Source organism: Eptesicus fuscus, chromosome 4 (assembly GCF_027574615.1).
Source record: "Eptesicus fuscus isolate TK198812 chromosome 4, DD_ASM_mEF_20220401, whole genome shotgun sequence".
Classification (NCBI taxonomy): Eukaryota; Metazoa; Chordata; class Mammalia; order Chiroptera; family Vespertilionidae; genus Eptesicus; species Eptesicus fuscus.
In genome coordinates this window covers 44,733,835-44,746,325 of record NC_072476.1, presented here as the reverse complement: position 1 = coordinate 44,746,325, position 12,491 = coordinate 44,733,835, and the positions used below count along the sequence as shown (strand labels likewise).

Below are 12,491 nucleotides of genomic sequence, written 5' to 3'. Positions count from 1 at the left end.
TTAAATGTCACTTCTTCAGAGAGATCTTCTCTAGCCAATCTGTCTAAAATTGCAGCTGCCTCACTTGCACCATTCTCTTTCTTTACTGACTTTATATTTCTTTAAAACATTTATTTTTACCCAGTGTTATTAATTTGTCTGTTTCTCTGACTAGAGTGTCATCTTCATGAGAGCAGGGACCTGGCTCTTTTGTCCACTACTGTATCTCCAGCAACTTTTATAGTGCCTGGCATTTAGTAGGAGAGCCACATACATTTGTTAAATGAATTATGAAGGTAATGGAGTGTTTGCATCTAACTTAATTTGTCTCAGAATATGTGTGTGCATGATGTTTGATGGCTCTGCAATTTCCTTATTTCTCAGTGTTGCTAGCTTCTACTCCTACTCCCACCTTTCCATAATCTGCTGCTTCCCGTGAACTGTGGTTATAACCTACAATGAATTCCAGTGTTTCCAGGGGATAGGTAAATAAACTTGTTTGGACAGTGAGGTTAATTTTATGTCTAATGCTGCATTAGTAAGTTCTGTCTGTGGCAATCTGGAAAAAAGAGACCTGCATTGGAACCAACCAGTTGTATAATGGGGTGAGTCACATGGTTTCCCACCCCCTCCTCTATCTTGAAGATACCTTCATATGGCTGCTGAAGAGCAGAGTACATACGTTTATGACACCTATTTCTATTACTACTGGGAAGGTGTGTTTTTCCTTTCTTTTGGATTTTGGGATGAGTGAAAGATATGTTTGCTTGGAGTGTTATAGTAGTAGATGGGAATTCAGGAATCATGTTCATTAATTTTATAAAAGATTTATTGGGTAAAAACTATGCCAAGTAGCCTAATAGAAATTGTAAATAAAGTGGTGAATAAGACAGTCCTTATCTTTGCTGTCATGGAGCAGACAGTCTAGTGATAAGACAGGCTTCAAACAGGCCAGGAGACCAGTTAAGAGGCTTTTGCAATGCTCCAGGTCAGAGATGGTGTTAGCCTGTTCTGGGGAGTAAACAGGCACTGAGGAGAGAGAAAATTAGAGAGATGTTTTGGAGGCAAAACTGATAAAAGTTGGCAATTAACTGGATGTGAAGAATGCAGAGGCAGGGGAAACCTGGGTAACTCCCCAAATTTAGTGATTGATTGGATGTGAGAAATGAAAAAGAGGGAGGAAACATGGCTATCTCCCACTTTCTGGTTTGAGCAACAGAGGGTGGGAATGGTGATGCCATTTCCCAAGACAGGAAATACTAGAAGAGGAGCAGATGTGGGGACAGGAGAAAGAATAAGTCTAGTTTAGGATGAGGAGCCTCAGACAGTCAGCAAGCATGTCAAGGAGCAGGTGAGCACAGAAGTTGAGACTGCAGACACAAATGTAGGATTCGTGGGCTTTTTATGTGATATTTGGACCTATGACATCACAAAAGAAAGATAGCACAGAATCAGAATAGAATAGGGACTTGAGGAATTCCTATACTTAATATCCAGGTAGCAGAGAACATTGAGCAAAGGTACCTGCAAAGATGGGCTAGAGAGAAAGAAATCAAGGAGAGCTGGGTCCCAGAACTGCCTCGACCTTTGCAGCGGGGTTCAGGATATGAAGGAGGGGCCAATGCACAAATGAAAATGCTATACAAGAAATATGAATTTACAAGGCATTGGGGGCCAGGTGGAGGAGCCTCTTTCTTGAAGAGGCACACCAACTTCTGGCCTGGTCCGCTATTTATTTACTTGAATACACATTTTCCCTTTAGCAATGCATACAGGCATATCAAAGGTGAAGTTTGGTAAACAGTAAAAGGATTATCAGGATAGGGAATTGCCTTGAGCCATTGAGCCCACAGTAGAGCAATATTATGCTGATTTTCAGCCCTGCTGAATATCAAAGTCTGTTGGCCTTCCAATGATTCTTTTTGCATTAATATACTAACTGCTGTTGGCTTTAGCCTCCAGCACAGAACTGTGATGCCTGCTGTATCATGTTGAAAACCAAGGTGATTCCAATGTGCAGCCAGAGTTGAAACCACTGCTCTAAATTCCCGTACATCAGGCTCATTGACTGTAGGCTGCTGCTGAGTTTAGGTTCCAATGAATTTCAATCCAGATCTTCAAGCTAACATATTAAACATGGAGTATTAAATTAGAGCATCAATATGAATAAATTTGTCCTGATTCAGCCTTTTATGTGGTATAACACCCTTAGAATCTATTGCCTTATAGGCTCCGCAGATTTCTGCTGATACAAAATTGAAAGATCATAGGTATGTAGGTTCTCTTCCTAGAGAGAACATATTTTGACATCTCATTTTGAGCCTGGAGGCAATGAGTAATGGGTGGGTGAGATTGGAGATTAAGTATCCCTTTTCAAGGCATTGGTCCAGGAGGGGAAGAAAGGTTTTCTGCAAGGAAAGGTGTTCCTCAAACAGAATAGAGAGCTGCTTCCACTGGTAAAAAAGGGTCAGAGGCAACTGATGGTGTGAAATTCTCAGCTTTGTCTATGTCTGTCCAAATATCCCCATTCCTACTCAGAAAATTATAAGAAACTGAAGAAAGAAATTGAAGAAGATACACATAAATGGAAGCATATACCATGCTCATGGATAGGAAGAATTAACAATGTTAAAATGTCCATACTGCCAAGCCAGTGTAGCTCAGTGGTTGAACAAATGGGACTCCATCAAACTAAAAAAGTTTTTGGACAGGAAAGGAAACCATCAACAATATGAAAAGACAACTCATTGAATGGGAGAACATATTCACCAAAGATACATCTGATAAGGGGTTACAATCCAAAATTTATAAAGAACTCATACAACTCAATACTTACAAAACAAACAATCCAATTTATAAAAGGGCAAAGGACCTTAATAGACACTTCTCCAAAGAGAACATGCAGATGGCCATTCAATTTCTTTCTTCAGTTTCTTATAATTTTCTGAGTAGGAATGGGGATATTTGGACAGACATAGACATAGATATATGAAAAAATACTCAACATTACTAATCATCAGGAAAATGCTAATTAAAACCACAATGAGATGTCACCTCATACCTGTCAGAATGGCTGTCATCAATAATTCAAAAAACAACAAGTGTTGAGGATGTGGAGAAAAGTGAACCCTCATGCATTGTTGGTGGGAATTCAGATTGGTGCAGCCACTGTGGAAAACAGTTAAAAAATTAAAAATGGAACAGCCTTATGACCCAGCAATTCCACTTCTGGGAATATATCTAAAGAAATCCAAATCACTAATTTGAAAAAAATATATGCAGCCCTGTGTTCATTGCAGTGTTATTTATAATAGCCAAGCTATGGAAGCTTCCCAAGTCCCCATCAATAGCTTAGTAGATAAAAAATTGGTAGTACATTTACACAGTGGAATATTACTCAGCCATGAAAAGAACAAAATCTTACCATTTCAACAGTATAGATGTACCTAGAGGGTAGTATGCTAAATGAAATAAGTCAGACAGAGAAAAACAAATACCATATGATTTCACCTATATGTGGAATAATAAAGAACAGTATAAAGGAACAAGCAAAAGAAAAACACTCATAGACACAGAGAACAGACAGTTGTCGTAGCGGGATGGTTGGGGGACTGAGTGAAAAGATGAAGGGATTGAAAAGTAGATTGGTAGTTATACAATAGTTATGCGGATGTAAAGTACAGCATAGGGAATATAGTCAATAGTATTGTAATAACTATGTATGGTGCCAGGTGGGTACAGGAAATATCAGGGAGAACACTTTGTAAAGTATATGATTGTCTAACCACTATCTATATACCTGAAACTAATACAAAGCAATATTGAATGGAAATTGTAATAAAAAATTTTTAAAAAGAAGTTTATCAAAGTTTAAGTCTAAAAAAGAGAACAAAACTAAAAACAAATCCCATCCCAGGTCTCAGCATTCCACTCCTTTCCAGATAGTGCCCTTACCTTCGCATTATAGACCTGGTGGGGTTGTATGTTTAACTGACATTGCAACTCTGGGCCTAATTTCAACTATGTTAACTTGAAGCTAGATAAAGTGTTTCTTTAAGGTGACAACAGAGATTTCCTTACTATCCACCTATATCTTGAGATGAGAGTTTAAAGCCTTAAATTAATCTTTTTCTTTTAGGCTCTCTCCATGGCAGTCAGAAGATGCCATAATAATCCACAATCCTCATAATCACTAAATCTTACAGTCACTCCATCTCCCAATGCCTTGCTTTCTACCTGTAATCCATCCTATGCCACCAGTGGTGAGAGTTTGAGTAAGCACTGTTCCAGCAGGGTGGATATTCATGTGCTCTTTAGATATGTGAGCTGCCCAATCCCACAGTCACATTTTGGGCATCTATTTCCTGGGACAATTCCTGATAAGTTATTGTATCAGGTCCCAACAGAAAACAGTTTACAGAATCCATGGGTTTAACCAACAGAAAACAGTTTACAGAATCCATGGGTTTAACTAGAGAGAATTTAAGGAAGGGGCTGTTTTTGCTGATAGGATAAAGGGAAACAATAAGGAATTGTTATACACCTAGGAACTAGCAATAATGAGAAATCAGTACCACTACTTAGAACTGAATGGGGCAAGAGGAAAAAGTTTTAGTAGAACCTGGAGAAAGCTGTGAAAGAGCCAGTCAACAGCAGCTGTTGCATAGATACGCTCAGCCCTTGTCAGAATCCCAGTACTGAGGTACAGACCAAGCAGGAGAGAAGAAATACCTCAACTTCTCTTTCTGCCTTTTGATCTTTTGACCATACCTCCCATTGATCAAACCCGACTGGACTCAGAGGTCAGGAGAGGCTGGTTGATGCAGTTAGTAGAGGTCAACCTCTGAGAGCATAGAAAAAGGCAAAAATTGAACTAGGTGATGGGGAACTGAGAACACTGCTACAGGAGAAAAACAGAACTTTATGAAATCTCTGTTGATCTTGGCATTTGCTACCCATGTATTTATCTTTGGCCACTGATGGAATGCTTCCAGGATATGTGAATTTTAAAAATGTTTTATTATTCTTGGGAAATGCATCTTAGTGAGGTAGTGATAGAACCAGGAAGGGAAATGAAACTATCCAACTCTTAGCTTACTGTTCAGTTCTCTGCCTGAACTCCAGAACTCTCCCTCTTTTGCTTTTGTACAGTGATCCCCAATCACTTGATGCTGACTAAGGGTCTTCTGGTCTCTGAGCAAGCTGAGTGAGATGCTAATTATAGGGAAGTGCTCAGTAAACCCCCATCTCCTCAAGGCTTAGGAAATGGGGTAGAGTGGTAATTTTAGAGAAAACACTAGAGACATGAAGGTGCAGTTGGCAGGTCCGAGCTCCATTTTTGGGTAAACTTCATTGCTTTTCTGTGACGCATAAACAATGTGACAAATGATAACCGCACTCAGAGTGCTGTCTCTGCATTCTTGGATAAAATATTGTTTGACACTACACAACACTTTCCCTGAGGCTTAGCTTTGAGCGTCCTCTTTGTATGTGTTTTATTTAAATCCCAAGACAAGAATGACTGTATACACTTTTTCTTCAAGGATGGCAAAGACTGCTAATTGTCTTCCAGTGTCTGTTTGTTCTTTCCTCCTTTTAGTGATAGAAATCCCCCTATAGAAATATAGACACAAATCTAGTTTTCCTTAGAGCTAGATACGGCCATATGATTTCCTTACCATTGGAAAATGAACAAAGAAAGGCATGTGCAACACATCTGCATCACTTGTTTAAAAGAAAACACTTGCCCTCCTCTTTCTCTCTTTCCCTTTCATGGGGCCAGGATGCAGATGTGGGGGTTGGAGCCAGTGTTGAGCATGTGGACAAGAACTACCCCCTTGGGGGATGGATGATGTCATTGAAGAGCCACCTGCCCACCTTGGATACTCCATTTGCCTCTGGACTATTGTGTGAACTAGGGGACTACTGCACTCAAAAAAATGAACTCTGTCTTGCTGGAGCCACTGCTTTTTTTTTTTTATTTTTTAATCCATTTTTTTACAGCAGTTTAGCCTAAACCTTAACTACTTCATCAGGGCTCATTTGGAAGTAACATGCCAACTGACGGTTTTGTGCAAATTTGTCTGAGGTTCTCCTATAATTCCTAACTTCCCATCCAAACAGATGACTAAACAACATATTTTGTTGAAAATTGGGTTTTTAATGGACTCATGTAATTAAATGGAGAGCTGAGCACACATTTTACTATATGTTTTTAGCATCATATCTAGAATGGTCTTCTCCGTGTGTTTTTCTTCCTCTCCTTTTTTAACAACTGTTTTTCCATACTCATGGTTCCCACATCAGATTGTGTGCAAGATACTACGGAGAGGAAAACCAGACTTGATCCTCCTCTTCTCTAACGTGTGTTCTCAATTATTAAACGTGAACTGCCAAAATTGACAGTGTGCTTTCTAATTTAGGAAAGAGGGTTGATTTACACACAGTTGATCTTCATTTTGAACACATTAACTTAGTGAAAGTGACTAAAATATTATATGCAATATGACAGAGTAGAAAACATAAAATTTGGAACTGATCATTTGAATCTCATTATTCATTCCACAAATATTTATTGAACATAATATGCTGGGAGGATGCTGTGCTCAGTGCTTCATTAACACTGAAGCCATGGTTTCTGGGACAAATACCTTTACTATATAGAAGAGAAGAGAGCAATCCTATCTAATAATAGACAAATATGCAAATTGACTATACCTCCGACACAACCACAAGCCATGCCCACCATCCAATCAGAGCGAGTATGCAAATTAACCCAAACCAAGATGGCTACAGCCACAGAAAGCAAGGTTTCCTAGGTAACAGAGGAAGCCAAGCTTTCCGCCTGCCCTTGCCAGGCCTAAGCCTCCACTCAAGCTACAAAGTTTCAATTATAGAAGGTAAACAAATTCAAACAAATGGCAGCAGAATGGAGCTTGAGAGAGCAGGCCAGGGTTGCTGCTGGCAACAGGGGAAGCAAAGATTTTTGCACACCCTGGCCGGGCTCACCCGCTTAAGGCAACAAAGTTTCAATTATAACCCCAACACAAATGGCTGCCTACCTCAGAGGGAGCCCCAGGCTTGGCTCTGCTCCAGGATACAAAGTTTCAATTGTAGAAGGAAAATAAATTCCAGATATCAGGGCCTCCGCTTGCATTGCCAGGGGGCGTGGCCGGCCTGCAAACCACCACAGGCCCCTTGCTCAGGCCGCCCCACACCCTAAGGGAACCCCCACCTGATCCGGGACGCCCTTCAGGGCAAACCAGCTGGCCCCCACCCCTGTACCAGGCCTCTATCCTATCTAATAAAAGAGTAATATGCAGATTGATCATCACTGCAACACACAATATGTCTGCCCCCATGTGGTCAAAGATCCTGCCCCCATGTGGACACAAGATGGCCACCGCAGATGGCCAGCAGGAGAGGGCAATTGGGAGGTACCCGGCCTGCAAGGGAGGGCAGTTGAGAAGGACCAGGCCTGCAAGGGAGGGCAGTTGAGAGGGACCAGGCCTGCAAGGGAGGGCAGTTGGAGGTGATCAACCCTGCAGGAGAGGGCAGTTAGGAGTGACCAGGCCAGCAGAGGAGGGAAGTTGGGGGCAAACAGGCTGGCAGCGGAGTGGTTAGGGGGTGATCAGGCTGGCAGGCAGAAGCGGTTAGGGGCAATCAGGAAGGCAGGCAGGCAAGCAGTTGGGAGCCAGCAGTCCTGGGTTGTGAGAGGGGTCCCAGATTGGAGAGGGTACAGGCTGGGCTGAGGGACAACCCCCCTCCATGCACTAATTTCGTGCACTGGGCCTCTAGTTATATATAAAACTGTAAGTGATGGGGTAGAGATTTCTGTAAATAGCACCTCATGAGAGCTCCTGACTCACTCCTCCTCAACTTATCACTAAAATACCCAATCAGCTTAGAACTCCAACTATCTACTCCCTGGATCAGAAACAGGAGCATTGTTCTGACGCGAGTCCCCTGCTTTACAAGTGTGGCTTTTGGGCACAGCCATAGTGCTGTTGCTTCCCAATTATCTTCTTTCTTCCCCCTCTTTCATTACACCCAATAAATAATTACAACTCAGAGATAGTTGAGAAGGTAGCCAGGGAATGACATGTTGCATCCAAGGTGGTATTAGTCTCTAAAATAAATTATTTTAAGTGGGAATGGAAATAAGAGGCAGCAAAGCCTTTGGGCATTAGAGTTTCCTTATTTTTCCATCTATTCGGTGTCGGGTGCTGGTGGTAGTGGAGACATCATTTCAACCTCATGGAATACAGTCCTGTATTATACACACTGTACCATCCACAGGAGTGCAGGACTCTTGATTTCATTCTCTATCTACTGTACTTGATCAAATATCTTTGTCAGTACTCAGCCTGGTTACTGTCCTTGTCCAGGTCCCAATACTGAATAGATTTTTCCTTTAGTGCAGCTATATTGTGGTGAGGAAACACTTGATAAATTCTCCAAGAACTACAGAGAAAAATGACTTAAAATAAAGAGAGAAAGAGCATAGTAGATAATGAAGACAAATGACAGAGATTCAATCTAAGAATTATGGCTACTTCTGATGAAGGAACTAGAACAATTGAAACAGAAGGAGCAATAATTTAAAACATAAGCCTAAAGAACTTTCTTAAACTGGAAAAAAGAAACCTCATTACCAATCTCAAAAGAAAATGATGTTCTAATAAAAATAAATCAACGAAAGAGGCTTTTTAAAAGACATACCCTAGCAGTAATTTTTGAATTGTGAGGAAAAGAAAAAAATGACATATGTATCCTGATAGAAGTGTAACTGAATTTTAAACGGAGCTTTTTCTAGAGTGTGTTAGTTTGGGTGTTCCAAAAAGCAACTCGAAGAGGGGATTAGATGTGGAAAGGATGTACTCGGGGGAATGACGGTGAGAGGAAAAGGGCAGAGAGCCAGAGGACTTGGGGAGAGCTATCACCCTGTGATGCTGGTCTGGCCACTATGTAGGAGGGAGGGGAGAGAGGAGAGCTGGATAAGAAGTCTCAGACTGCAGTGCAGTGTTAAGAAAGTTTCTGGGCCAATGTGAAGCCTTCTGGCCAAAGTTGCCTATCAGTGGAATTCTTTCCCAGGACCTTCATTAAGATCCTTGCCATGCTCAGTCATTCATTGGCTGGGAGCAGCCCAAGGGATGCATGGCCTCAGTGTGAACAGGGTGGAGGACTCAGAGCAGCAGTGGGGTTGTCAGTCAATTATGCTCACTCCAGCAGGAGATCTGATGCTGGGGTGATATCCAGCATCTAGAAGGGTTCAGGAATCTGGAGAAGGCGCTGTGGTGTAAATTAATAAAGAGACTATAAATATAATATAAACTAGAGGCCCGGTGCACGAAATTCGTGCACTGGGGAGGGTGTCCCTCAGCCCAGCTTGCACCCTCTCTAATATGGGACCCCTCGGGGGATGTCCAACTGCAGGTTTAGGCCCGATCCCTGTAGAATCGGGCCTAAACTTGCAGTTGGACATCCCTCTCACAATCCGGGACCGCTGGCTCCTAACCGCTCACCTTCCTGCCTGATTGCCCCCTAACTGCTCCTCTGAGGGCCTGATTGCCCCCAGATACCCTCCCCTGCTGGCCTGATCACCCCCAAGGCTTTTATTACTATAGATATGACCCTGCATAGAAAATTTTACTAACCCTGCTTTACAATAAGGGCTTGACGATTGAATCATTAGGACCAGACACCAAGATTTCCTTTTTTTGAATAGTGGAGGGAATACTTATCTTGTCTTTAAGTTGCCCGGAAATTAAAATGAGATAATGACTTAGAAAAGTATAAAAGCACCATATAAAGACAACTGTCTTTTTAACGAAGTGGCAAAATGAAAAATACTTTTTATTCTCCCCTTCCTTCCTTTACAGCTTTTATTTAAACTTTGAAATTTATAAAAATTTCACTCCAATTTTCATTTCTTTACATTCAACATTATTTTGTATTGGTTTCAGGTTTTATATTAGTTACAGAATAGTGGTTAGACAATCATATACTTTACAAAGTGTTCCGCGATATTTCTAGTACCCACCTGGCATCATACCATCATTACAACACTATTGACTATATTCCCTATTTAAGTGACAATGGGTTTACAGGTTCCTTTCAGTCTTTCTTTTGTGTTGCTCGTCCTTCCTTTTCTTTCTCACTTCTTCCCTCATTTTCTTTATATAGTATCTCAATTGGCCATCAAAGCTCAGTGAAGGCACTGGGACACGCTTCATCCATTTTACAGACCACGAAACTGAGGCCAATTCCAGTTGGCTGTGGAACTTGACTCAGCACACAGGAAGCCCTCAGAGCCATGCTCTTTGTGCTTCCTAAGGGGCAGCGGCCCAGCAAACAGAACAAACCTTCCAGTCAGGCTTCTGAGCCTCTTTCTCAAGCACCTCTTCATTGCGGATGCTCCACATTCTTTCCTCTACCCCCATTCTTTACTGCCCCCCCTTCTCCGAAGCAGGTGGAAGGCTTCTCACTCACTGCCTAGGCATGCTCTGCTATGGGGCAGGGTGTAGCGAGCTTGCTTTTGGGTCAAGGCAGGAGCAGGAGTCACTGCCTCTGAAGTGTGAAGGCCGCCTGAGCGAGGCCCATTAGCACTGGGAGCTTCTCTGAATCACATCAGTCAGTCCAGTACCCTGCAGTGCAGCACCCCTCCACTGAGGTGGCACCACCCCTCAAGCCCCGCCTCAGGGGTGAGGGTCCTTGCCCCTCTGCCAGGAGTCCTTCCATGCCCCTTGATCCCTGGCTGGGCCCACCCACGTCTTGGGGGCACTGCAGAACCTCTGTCTCTCTGCAGATGAGGCAGATCCCTGCCCTAGGTCTCCACAAAGCTATGAATCTGTGGCCAGAGGCCTGGTCTGGGTCTCAGCAACCACATGCCTGCAATGTTCCCAGGGACCCTGGGAGCAGCTGGACGAGTCCTGCCTCACCTCCCCGGGGTGCCGATCTCCCCAGGGATCCCTGGGAGAGGCTGGATGGGCCCGGCCACACCCCCGCAGGTTGCCTATATCCCCAGGGACACCTGGGAGCGGCAGGATGGGCCGGTTAGGCCCCCCGGGTTGCCGATCTCCCAGCCACGCCCCCCTAGGTTGCTGATCTCCCCAGGGACCCCCCCCCTGAGAGGCTGGATGGGCCCGGCCACGCCCCCCCGGGGTGCCAATCGCCCCAGGGACCCCCGGGAGAGGCTGGATGGGCTCGGCCACGTCCCCCCAGGTTGCTGATCTCCCCAGGGACCTCCGGGAGCGGCTGGATGGGCCCAGCCCCGCTCCCCAGGTTGCTGATCTCCCCAGGGACCCTCTTGAGTGTCTGGGCAGCCAGGTCTCGCCTCCCCGGGGCAGCAATCTCCCCAGGGACCCCCGGAACTAAGAGGACTGGGCGCCGCCATCTTGATCTTCTCAACGGCCGGATAGGCCACCTGGAGTCCTGCCCCCCAGCCTCCCACCGCCCAATCGTGGGCGTAGCGGAGGTGCGGTCAATTTGCATGTTTCTCTATTATAAGGTAGGATGGCTCAAATTAAAAATATTGGCAATATTGACAATTGGCAAATTTATGGAGCAGTGGGAATTCATACACAGCTGGAAGGAGTGCAAATTGGTACTACCAACAGCTTCGTATCATCTACTTAAGTTGAAAGAACACACATATCCTATGGTTTAATAATTTAATTCCTAGATATCTATTCAACAAAAATGTATTCCAGAAGACATAAATACAAGAGTATTTATAGTAGCACTTTTCTTTCTTTTGTAACTGAATCACTGTTACATCTTTTTTTAATTACTTTTATTTTTAAATTTTTATTGAGTTTATTGGGGTGACATGGATTAATAAAATTATATAGGTTTCAGATGTACAATTTTATAATACATCATCTGTATATTGCATTGTGTGTTCATTACCCCAAGTCAAGTCTCCTTCCAGCACCATTTATCCTCCCTTTACCCTCTTCTACTTCTCCCCACCCCTCTTTCCTTGGATAATCACCAAACTGTTGTCATCACAGACAGTTCTCTCTCTCTCTCTCTCTCTCTCTCTCTCTCTCTCTCTCTCTCTCTCTGCGTTTTAATTTCTTCACTTTTTTCATCCAGCCCTGTAACCCCTCTTCCCTAGCTCTCTTCTTGCCTCCCAGTATTTTTCCTGTGACTCCCATTGGTGGAAAGTATCCTGAAACCAGAGGCAAAGAAGTCTGGAAACTGTCTCCTGAGATACAGAAGAGGGCAGAAGGTGAGGAATAAATGTGACAGCAGATACCCAAGTGATTGGCTCAGCATTTCAAACTCAACCTGACCAAAAGCCACATACTGATGACCCCTCTCCAAGCTTTCTTCACCCAGTAATCTTCCATTTCACAGTTGGTGGGAATTTCAACCTTGCAATTACTCAGTCTAACCTTGTAATCATCTTTGAAGTCTCTTTTTCTTTTGCATCCTATATCCAATGTGCCAGGAAATCATGCTGGCTTGACCCTCAGAATCAGGCCCAAGAAATAAAGATGGAAAAA

At 43.3% G+C, this 12,491-nt stretch overlaps 1 long non-coding RNA gene across 1 annotated transcript in view; it reads left to right on the top strand.

The window, feature by feature from the left end:
• Positions 1-12,491, top strand: part of LOC114232583 (uncharacterized) — a 43,240-nt gene that overhangs the window by 29,421 nt on the left and 1,328 nt on the right. The window contains exon 2 of the long non-coding RNA XR_008555819.1: positions 12,101-12,214. This is a non-coding gene — a long non-coding RNA (uncharacterized LOC114232583). The remainder of the gene's footprint in view (positions 1-12,100; positions 12,215-12,491) is intronic.